This window comes from Bos taurus, chromosome 4 (genome assembly GCF_002263795.3).
Source record: "Bos taurus isolate L1 Dominette 01449 registration number 42190680 breed Hereford chromosome 4, ARS-UCD2.0, whole genome shotgun sequence".
Classification (NCBI taxonomy): Eukaryota; Metazoa; Chordata; class Mammalia; order Artiodactyla; family Bovidae; genus Bos; species Bos taurus.
Window position 1 is genome coordinate 76,006,967 of NC_037331.1, and position 12,167 is coordinate 76,019,133.

Sequence of the window (12,167 nt, forward strand, 5' to 3'; positions counted from 1 at the left end):
ATTTCTAGTCTTTTTTAGGAATCTCCATACTGTTTACCATGGTGGCATCACCAAAAAAACTCTGTTTTTATTGTTAATTCCAGCTTCCTAAGGGTTGCCTCTCAGTCATCATAGCAATATCAAAGATGTTGCTTAAAATCCTTGAGTCAGTGAGATTTCCACTCTTTCCTACCAGATCTGTGTTTGGTTGAAAAAATACATTCTAAGACCAGGCATTGTACAAGACTTCCCACCTTTTGCTTTCTGCATGTGCGAGAAAGGCCTCACATTAATTCAAGAATGAGTAGGATCGCTCTACCTTTCCTGAGCATGTGCCAAGTCTTGAATATGTATGCGACTTTCAATACCATCAAGAATATGAAGTTGCCTATCAAGACACAATATATTTATCTCTTGTTCCAAATATCCCTGCTACATTTCTTGATGTTCTACCCATGTGTTGCATGTCTCAGTCAATATTTCAAACTCAAGCCTTCTCTGATCATTTGCAATTGAAATTTCTATTACTTTTGACAATGCCCTTTCAGGCTTGTTTTTTCCCATGCCCCCTTAAAAATCAAGTCATCCTTATCTGGCAGCAAGGATGCCAGTCCTCATGGGTTGCCCCATGGTTTGGGTAACATATAAGAAGTGAGGGGAAATGGCTGCAGCCCTGAGCTGAGATTGTATAGACTCTTACTGTTTTTAACTGAGTTTCAGTAGCTTTTCTTGAGGACTTCCCTGGTGGCTCAGACTGTAAAGAATCTACCTGCAATTCAGAAGACATGGGTTCAATCCCTGGGTCAGGAAGATCCCCTGGATAAGGAAATGGCAACACACTCCAGTATTCTTGCCTGGAAAATCGCATGGACAGAGAAGCCTGGTGGGCTACAGGCCATGGAGTGGCAAAGAGTCAGACACGACTGAGTGACTCAATTCATTGTATGCCTTCAATCAATTTTCAGAGTCCTGAGATGACTGTTTTTGTTCAATAATATCATTTGTGGGCAGGAAGAGAATTGTCCAAGCTCCTTACTCACCTTTTTCAGGTACCATTACCTGTTGATATTTTATTCCATTTTCAAACTGCTTCCAAAGTAAAAAACATTTTTACAATACAAAATACAGTAACAAAATATAATTTTGTTAATCTTTGCTTTGAATGTTTATCCTAAAGCTTGGTACATATTAGATTATCTACAGAGTATTTTGAAAAAATGAGGGGGAAAAAGCCTATTTTAAACAGTCAGATAAAAGGGAAGGACTTTAAATTAAAACCAACTTAGTGTTTCTTTACTGCTGTCACATATTAAAGTCTCTTGTGAAATGTCCAGAAGATCACACTATGGACTTTCCTAATTTAAGCCAGGCATAGAAACAAATGTTCATAATATCAGTTGAGAAATGCATCTTCTGAAAGAATAATTAAATTTCCTGGAGCTAGTTACATGTAAAAATAAAAACAAATATATTCCTACTTTAGGAAATATGGGTTCCATGTAACAATTATACAAATTATAATAATAACACGAGAGTATATTTTATTGGTTTAGAGCAAAGAGTTTCCATGTTCTAATAATAGTAATGATGGCAACAATAATAATAATGAAAAATATTGGCTATGAGAAGTCGAATATTAAAACCAGGAATGACTCATCATAATTCTCAACCCTCAGGCCTAGTGAATGAGCTACAGTTTTATACATTCATCTAATCACTCATTGTGCAGCTGCGCAGCACTGGAGAAATCTGTATGCAGGACAGGAAGCAACAGTTAGAACTGGACATGGAACAACAAACTGGTTCCAAATAGAAAAAGAAGTATGTCAAGGCTATATATTGTCACCCTGCTTATTTAACTTATATGCAGAGTACATCATGAGAAACTGGCCTGGATGAAGCACAAGCTGGAATCAAGATTTCTGGGAGAATATCAATAATCTCATATATGCAGATGACACCACCCTTATGGCAGAAAACAAAGAAGAAATAAACAGCCTCTTGATGAAAGTGAAAGAAGAGAGTGAAAAAGTTGGCTTAAAAACTCAACATTTAGAAAACTAAGATCATGGCATCTGGTCCCATCACTTCATGGCAAATAGATGGGGAAATGCCGGGGTCCAGCCCCGGTGGATCCAGGGAATTTGAAGCGGGGACGGCGTCGGCGAGGATCAGGAAACAACTGCTTAATTAAACTTTATTTAAGGATATAAAGAGTAATAGAATAAGGATAGCTCAGTGAGGAAATTCAGTGGAGAAAAGAGGCTGAAATAAGGATAGCTCAGTGAGGAAATTCAGTGGAGAAAAGAGGCTGAATAATTCAGCCAGAAGGTGAGAGAAAGAACGACATGGGGAGACCAAGTTTCCGTGAACAAGGCCCACACTTTATTTTCCAAAGTAGTTTTTATACCTTAAGTTATGCATAGAGGATAATGGGGGAAGGGGTAGAGTCATGCAGCAAGCCAGGCTTTCTTCCTGCAAACTTATCATATGCAAAAGCTTAGGGGATTTGCATCATCTTCTGGCCTGGAGGCCTGTTAACTTTTTAAGACCCTTTCTTCAGAAAACTTATTTTTCTCTAAAGGTAATTGGTCAGGAGCCACCCTCAAAAAGCATTAGATAAAGTTGCATTTCTACAGAGCAAAGGTGTGGTGGGCTATAACAAGAAAAAGAATTAACTCAAGGGTCCCAGGTTACAAAAATTAAAGCTACTACTTACACCAGTTATATTAATCAATACACTGCCAGGGACACAGCAGGTAAGGGATATGGAAACTTAGCAGCAAACATTGGCCCAACAAGTGAAAATCCCTTCACCAATACAATTTCTAATCAATCTTTTAACTACTCAAAAGAATCTGTGTTTAGACAGTTTAGAACATTTCATGCCTCTCACAGTTGGGAGGCTCTGAACAATCACATGTGGCTGGAAAAACCTATTCAGGCAGGCTAGAGGATTTCCAAAGGAGTTTGTAGGTTGAAACACTGTCACACCCAGGAATTATTAACTGGAGCTGTAAGCTAACTCTTTTTTCAGAGAGAGGTAGTGGGGGACAGCCCCCTGTAAAGTCAGAGGTGTAGGTGAAAGCACAAAGCAGAAAGTAGGCAGACTCTGGTTTTGGGGGTAGATGCTCGAGAATTTCCAGGGGGACCCCTGAGGCTCGATCCCGCCTTTGCATATGCCGAGCCTCCTTCCTCATGACCTTTGTCATGGGCAGAGTTCCTCACGCTGGCTCCCAGCAGTGATAGAATTCCAGTTGAGCTATTCCAGATCCTGAAAGATAATGCTGTGGAAAGTGCTGCACTCAATATGCAATATGCAATATGCACTCAATATGCAATATGCCGGCTCCCGGCAGGGAAACGTAGCAGACTTTATTTTGGGGGGCTTCAAAATCACTGCAGATGGTGCAGTCATGAAATTAAAAAAACGCTTACTCCTTGGAAGGAAAGTTATGACCAACCTAGACAGCAGAGATACTACTTTGCCAACAAAGGTCCATCTAGTCAAAGCTATGGTTTTTCCAGTAGTCATGTATGAATCATATCCATATATGAGTTGGACTATAAAGAAAGCTGAGTATTGAAGAATTGCTGCCTTTGAACTGTGGTGTTGGACAAGACCCTTGAGAGTCCCTTGGACTGCAAGGAGATCCAACCAGTCCATCCTAAAGGAGATCAGTCCTGAATATTCATTGGAAGGACTGATGTTGAAGCTGAAACTCCAATACTTTGGCCACCTGATGTGAAGAACTGACTCATTGGAAAAGACCCTGATGCTGAGAAAGATTGAGGGTGGGAGGAGAAGGGGACAACAGAGGATGAGATGGTTGGATGGCATCACCGACTCAATTGACATGAATTTGAGTAAACTCTGGGAATTGGTGATGGACAGGGAGGCCTGGCGTGCTGCAGTCCATGGTGTCACAAAGAGTTGGACACGACTGAGCGACTGAACTGAACTGAACTGAATCATTCATTCAGTAAATAAAATTTCTGTACCATGAGTGGAGGGCAAAGAGACAAGTCATGTCATGTTTATGTTCCAATCACTATTTCACTACTGTAACACTGCTGGAAAGCACTGGTTTTCCTGATTTTAACAAATCTTTGATAGAAACTTCATATCCTAGCTTCACAGTTTAAAGTAGTTTCTAGTTTTCCTTGTGAATTCTTCTTTGACCAGTGTGATATTTAGAATTTTTTTTTTTTTTTTGGTTTCCAATAGTGAGCACTTTAGAAGTATCTTTGCTACTGATTTCTAATTTAATTGTACTTTTGTTATAGAATTTGCTGTGTATAATTTAAAGCCTTTTATATGAGATGTGGGTCTGTGGTGGCCTGCTGCAGGGTCAGGAGCACTGAGTGTGACAGTGTGTGCATGGGACCTTTTGAAGGAGGACTCCATTATCTGCATTACCTCCACCATAGTTTGGTCTCAGGTCAAACAACAGGGAGGAAACACATCCCCACCCATCTATAGAAAATTGGATTAAAGATTTACTGAGCATGGCCTGTGGTGTTGGAGAAGACTCTTGAGAGTCCCTTGGACTGCAAGGAGATCCAACTAGTCCATCCTAAAGGAGATCAGTCCTGATTGATGCTGAAGCTGAAATTCCAATACTTTGGCCACTTGATGTGAAGAACTGACTCATTGGAAAAGACTCTGATGCTGGGAAAGATTGAAGGCGGGAGGAGAAGGGGACGACAGAGGATGAGATGGTTCGATGGCATCACTGGCTCAATGGACATGAGTTTGAGTAAACTCTGGGAGTTGGTGATGGATAGGGAAGCCTGGCATGCTGCCATGGGGTGGCAAAGAGTCAGATACAACTCTGCAACTGAACTGAACTGAATATGGCCCCACCCATCAGAACAAGACCCACTTTCCCCCACAGGAAGTCTCTCCCATCAGGAAGCTTCTATAATCCTCTTATCCTTAACCTTCAGAGGGCAGGCAGAATGAAAACCACAGTAACAGAAAACTAATCAAACTGATCACATGGACTATAGCCTTGTCTAAATCAATGAAACTATGAGCCATGCCATGTAGGACCACCCAGGACAGACAGGTCATGGTGGAGAACTCTGACAAAAGAAGGGAATGGCAAACCACTTCGGTATTCTTACCTTGAGAGCCCCATGAACAGCATGAAAAGGCAAAAAGATATGACACTGAAAGATGAACCCCCCCAGGTCGGTAGGTGCCCAATGTGCTACTGGAGATCAGTGGAGAAATAATTCGAGAAAGAATGAAGAGATGGAGCCAAAGCAAAAACAACGCCCAGTTGTGGATGTGACTGGTGATGGAAGTCAAGTCTGATGCTGTAAAGAGCAACATTGCATAGGAACCTGGAATGTTAGGTCCATGAATCAAGGCAAACTGGAAGTGGTCAAACAGGAGATGGCAAGAGTGAACATCAACATTTTAGGAATAAGTGAATTAAAATGGACTGGAATGGGCGAATTTAACCCAGGTGATCATTATATATACTACTGTGGGCAAGAATCCCTTAGAAGAATGGAGTAGCCATCATAGCCAACAAAAGAGTCTGAAATGCAGTTCTTGGGTGCAATCTCAAAAATGACAGAATGATCTCTGTTCGTTTCCAAGGCAAACCATTCAGTATCACAATAATCCAAGTCTATGCCCCAACCAGTAATGCTGAAGAAGCTGATGTTGAACAGTTCTGTGAAGACCTACAAGACCTTCTAGAACTAACACCCAAAAAAGAAATCCTTTTCATTATAGGGGACTGGAATGCAAAAGTAGGAAATCAAGAGATACCTGGAGTAACAGGCAAATTTGGTCTTGGAGTATAGAATGAAGCAGGGCAAAGGCTAATAGAGTTTCGTCAAGAAAACACATTGATCATAGCAAACACCCTCTTCCAACAACACAGGAGAAGACTCTACACGTGGACATCACCAGATGGTCAATACCGAAATCAGATTGATTATATTCTTTGCCATCAAAGATGGAGAAGCTCTGTACAGTCAGCAAATACAAGACTGGGAGCTGACTGTGGCTCAGATCATGAACTCCTTATTGCCAAATTCAGACTTAAATTGAAGAACGTAGGGAAAACCACTAGACCATTCAGGAATGACCTAAATCAAATCCCTTATGATTATACAGCGGAAGTGTCAATTAGATTCAAGGGATTAGAACTGATGGACCAAGTGCCTGAAGAACTATGGATGGAAGTTCGTGACATTGAACAGGAGGCATTGATCAAGACCATCCCCAAGAAAAGGACATGCAAAAAGACAAAATGGTTGTCTGAAGAGGCCTTACAGAAAGCTGTGAAAGGCAAATGAGAAAAGGAAAGATATATCCATTTGAAAGCAGAGTTCTAAAGAATAGCAAGGAGAGCTAAGAGAAGCCTTCCTCAGTGATTAATGCAAAGAAACAGAGAAAAACAATAGAATGGGAAAGACTAGAGATCTCTTCAAGAAAATTAGAGATACCAAGGGAACATTTCATGCAAAGATGATCACAATAAAGGACAGAAATAGTATGGACCTAACAGGAACAGAAGATATTAAGAAGAGATGGCAAGAATACACAGAAGAACTATACAAAAAAAGATCTCATGACAGATAACCACAATGATGTGCCCACTCACCTAGAGCCAGACATCCTGGAATGTGAAGTCAAGTGGGCCTTAGGAAGCATCACTACGAACAAAGCTAGTGGAGGTTATGGAATACCAGTTAAGCTATTTCAAATCCTAAAGATGATGCTGTGAAAGTGCTGCACTCAATATGCCAGCAAATTTGGAGAACTCAGCAGTGGCCACAGGACTGGAAAAGGTCAGTTTTCACTCCAGTCCTGAAGAAAGGCAATGCTAAAGCATGTTCAAACTACCACACAATTGCACTCATCTCACACACTAGCAAAGTAATGCTCAAAATTCTGCAATCCAGGCTTCAACAGTACGTTAACCATGAACTTCCAGATGTTCAAGCTAGATTTAGAAAAGGCAGAGGAATCAGAGATCAACATCTGTTGGATCATCAAAAAATTAAAGAGAGTTTCAGAAAAAACATCTACTTCTGCTTTATTGACCATGCCAAAACCTTAGACTATGGTTCACAATAAATTGTGGAAAATTCTTCAAGAAATGAGAATACCAGACCACCTGATCTGCCTCCTGAGAAATCTGTATGCAGGTCAAGAAGCAACAATTAGAACTGGACATGGAACAACAGGCTGGTTCCAAGAAGAGAAGGAGACAACAGAGGATGAGATGGTTGGATGGCATCACCGACTCAATGGATGTGAATTTGAGCAAGCTCTGGGAGTTGGCGATGGACAAGGAAGACTGGCGTGCTGCAGTTGATGGGGTTGCAAAGTCAGACACAACTGAGCTACTGGACTGAACTGATATGACTCAAAATATGGTCTATCTAGTCAGACACGACTGAGCTACTGAACTGAACTGATATGACTCAAAATATGGTCTATCTTGGTATGTGTCCATATACATCCCCAAAATATGTATTCTACTCTCCTTGGGAAGAATGTCGTTAATACACACTTTAATTAGGTCCAGTTGGTTGATAGTGTGATTCACTTACTGATTTTTCTTTCTTCTTGGTCTATCATTTCTGGAGCGAGGACTCTGAAATATTTGACTATATTATTGTCTATTTCTTCTTACAGTTCCATCAGTTTCACTACATATGCTTTGAAGCTCTGCTATTAGGTATATAGACATTTAGGATTGTTACATTATCAACAAACTGACCTCTTTGCAATTATAAAATAAATTTTGTTTTTCCTTATAATACTTCTTATTCTGATGTCTACTTTGCCTGACGTTAAGCTGAGATCTTGGGATAGGAAAGAAAATGATACCCACTTAGCTATCTACCCTCATGACCTCATCTACCTGAAGCCCAGGAAGCACACAGAGAAGCATTTTATCCTTCTCCACAATGAGAGTTCCGGCAGGGGCTGACTTTCTTCACTGCTGGATGAGTGGACAACAATAGAGGTCAGGTTCCTAGAAGCAGTCAGGGGACTCCAGGAAAACCTCTGACCTCACAGAGCAGAGCCTCAAAAGCACACAAAGAGGAAAAGTAATCAGGAAGCCTAGGCATAGAAATGACTGAGATTTATCTTACCTTTACTCAACTGAAGGTTTTGGCTATTAATATTATTAAAGTCATTCATTATGTAGCTCTTACCTTTTATTTTATGCTACTTTTTGTCTTTCATTTTTATCTTTTAAGTGTTATCCCCTTCACTTTATGCAAGAAACAAAGATTTCTTAATAAGTGATAAATATAAAATATATATAAATGCAAATATAATAAATAATATATAATAATAATATAAAATTGTATATATAATATATATATGGGTTTCCCAGATGGCTCAGTGGTAAAGAATCCACCTTTAATGCAGGAGATGCGGGTTCAATCCCCGGGTCGGGAAGATCCCCTGGAAAAGGAAATGGCAACCCCCTCTAGTACTCTTGCTGGGAAATCCCATGGACAGAGAAGCCTGGCAAGTTACAGTCCATGGGCTCACAAAAGAATCAGACACAACTAAGTAACTAAATTACAACAATATATATTACTGCTCATATTCCTGGCTGAATGGTGCTAGCTGTAATAGATTGATTGCAAAAATGACTGTTCTTCTTTATTCCTTACCTCCTGTGTCCTCAGACCTTGCAATGTAGTTTTGTATTATTTCCATCCAGAAATGGAGTGAGTTTCCCTACTCCTTGAATTAATCTGGAATTATGACCTGCTTTTGTCAACCAAATATGGAGAAAATGATTATTTGCCAGTTCCAAGACCTCAAGAGACACTCCAAGTTCCACTTGCTGTCTTCAATTTCCCATACGCACCATGAGCACCAGCCTGGGCTCAGCTGGGAGGATGGGGGACACAGAGCCCAGGTATCCCCATTCCCCTAGTCTATAGCCAGTCAACCACCAGATAGATAGGTGGGTCCATCCCAGAGACACTGACCCACCAGTCACTGCAGAACAAGTAAGCCCACACCCAGCCCAGAACAGCAGCATTCCCAGTTGACCTATTGACTCACAAATAGTGACAATCCTTACTCTTTTATAGCATAGCTTCATGAATGGTTTGTTACTCAGATAACTACCTGATAAAGTAGGCCACCAACAGATCCTTCCAGTGATTAAGAACCACCTATTAAACATATCTTTCTGTTTGACATTGGGAAAGTATATTTGACAAGCTGGAGACTAGAACATTTTATTTGCCAATTTGGATTAAATTGTGAACTCAGATGAAAATAGCAGAAATAAAAGAAAGTGGTAGTTAATAGCACCTCAGATATGATTAACCTAACTGTATTTTTCTAATTACATATGGCTTGGTAAGATGGGTTGGGATAGAGATACATTCAAGTTCATATAGCTCATTTTTTCTCAAAGTATGTTCTAGGTACTACTGTGCATGTGTGTTAAGTTACCTCAGTGGTGTCTGACTCTTTGCGATCCTATGGACCATAGCCTACCATGCTCCTCTGTCCATGAGATTCTCCAGGTAAGAATGCTGGAGTGGGTTTCCATGCCCTCCTCCAGGGAATCTTCCCAATCCAAGGATTGAACCCGTGTCTCTTACATATCCTGCATCTCCTAGGTCTTTACCACTAGCGCCACCTGGGAAGCCCATGTACTAGTTTATGTCCTACTGCTACACCCAAATAATCTGGATGAAAAACAATGCTTTAAATTGTTTTAGCTATATAAATATGAAATTATTATTACAAGTGATTCTTATTTTTCCATGATGCTCACTTCACAAGAAGAGACACCATCAAATGGGTGCTCAGGAGACCATGTTGCGAGATTCTCCCACAAAATTGGATTTGAGTCTGCTAAAGCCTCTCAATTTAACCACTCCAGGAAATATAGGAGGCAAGATGTGCATGTCAAAGCACACTAAGGAGCAAAATGTAACACAGTCAGCAAAATGTAACATGAGAAATTCTATAGAACAGATGACCTGGTTTTTTATCAAATAATTTGCAAAAGAAAAAAGAATCAAGAAGAAAGAGAAAGGGAGAGAGGTAGAGAGGGAAACAGGAGAAGAGAGAAAAAGAGGAAAAAGAAGTCACCCTGAAAATTTATAGTGATAGACTATCAACCAGTTTTTATATATGAAAGAGAAAAGCTCTTATTCTTTTCGAAATACATCCAGAAATATATACAGATGCGATAATTGTTGAGATTGCTAAGGTCTCTGAAATTGTTCAAAATAATCCAGGGATAGGGACAGTGAGGAACAAGATTGACCATAAATTGATCATCGCTGAAGCAATTGGGTTCATTTCACTCTTCCCTTTATTTGTACATATACACACATGTATTTTACACTTTCCATAAAAAGTAAATTGCATGTACACTGTGGCTAGCTGGTTCATAAATTGCATGTACCCTTCAGATCATAAACTGCATGTACAGTGTGGATAGCTGGCTCATTCTGCTAATTCTCTGAGCTTCTTTCTATGGGTGGCTCATGCAGAGACATTAGAAAGAATAAACACACAACCTCCTGTGGTTGAAGCTGTGTGCTCACTTAGAGTAAAAAATACATAACTAACTGCACAATGATTATACACACATAATAAATTACTTGTGTCACAAGCAATTACAGTAATTACAGAAATAAAACGTCACTTGGTCAAGTTGTGGCCATTTGGTTGGGTTCAGAAACCACAGAGGAAAAACCCATATGCTAGCTTTGTCAGTGAGATTTCAATGAGCCTTTTGCTTAGAATCTGGTGCCTTTCATTTTGTGTGTTTTTGTTTCTTAAATTTTATTTTGTTTGCTTTAACTTTGGATTTTTTCACCTTTATTTTCTGGAAAGAAAAGCTAAGACACTGTGTTGTTGTTATTAAGATTTTTGTTTTGTTTCATTATTTTATTATACCTCCACCTCAATATTTCTACATTAATAAGTTGTACTAAAGAACTCTTTCACTATAAGAAGTTTAGAAATGTCAATAGAAATAGCTTGTTCATGTTTCTATGAATATCAGTCAAGTAAGCATTAGATTTTGAGGGATATTGTTGCTGTTGTTCAGTCACTAAGTTGTGTCTGGCTCTTGCAACCCCATGGACTGTAGCCTGCCAGGATCCTCTGTCCATGGGATTTCCCAGACAAGAATACTGGAGTGGGTTGCCACTTGTTAATCCAAGGGATCTTCCCAACCTAAGGATCGAACCTGCATCTCCTGCATTGGCAAGCGCAGTCTTTACCACTGAGCCACCAGGGAAGCCTATTGGAGGATATAGCCTGTTACTTACAGGTATTGTTTGAAGCCAAAAAAATATGCCATATCAACTTATCTCCACTGCAAACTTTTGCCCACTTTGACTATAAGATCTGAATCTCAAAATCCAAATAAAATTTCCAAAGTCAGTCCTGCTCTCCCAGTTTGGCTCCAACCCTCCCCTTCTCACTCTGTGTCCCTGTCTGTTCTCTACATCCGCATCTCTATTGCTGCTCTGCAAACAGGCTCACCTGTACCATCTTTCTAGATTCCTTACGTATGTGTTTAATATATGATATCTGTTTTTCTTTTCCTGACACACTTCACTCTGTATGACAGACTCTTGGTCCGTCCACATTGCTACAAATGACCCAATTTCTTTCTTTTTATGGCTGAGTAATATTCCATTGTATATATATACCACATCTTCTGACTCATTTTGCCATATAGCAGAAACTAACACAACATTAGAAAGCAATTATACATCAATTAAAAAGTAATAAAAATTAAAAATGTTTTAAATTCCCTAAGTCATATGGATATATAGTGATAAAGAATGCTTTATGTATTTAAAAGTCTCTCTCTGTATATATATAAAATAGACATAATAAATACAATTTTTATATCTTATATTTTTATTCATGCAAAGATGAGCTTGATAAAGGACAGAATGGTATGGACCTAACAGAAGCAGAAGATATTAAGAAGAGGTGGCAAGAATACACAGAAGAACTATACAAAAAAGATCTTCACAACCTCAATAATCACGATGGTGTGATCACTCACCTAGAGCCAGACATCCTGGAATGTGAAGTCAAGTGAGCCTTAGAAAGCATCACTACAAACAAAGCCAGTGGAGGTGATGGAATTCCAGTTGAGCTATTTCAAATCCTCAAAGATGATGCTGTGAAAGTG

General features: G+C 39.6%; 1 non-coding gene across 1 annotated transcript; it reads right to left on the reverse strand.

Moving 5' to 3' along the window:
* Window positions 1-10,494: 10,494 nt before the first annotated feature.
* On the reverse strand, window positions 10,495-10,572 carry MIR2420 (microRNA mir-2420). The gene has a single exon (NR_031198.1). It is a non-coding gene; the product is annotated as a microRNA mir-2420 (primary transcript).
* Window positions 10,573-12,167: the final 1,595 nt, after the last annotated feature.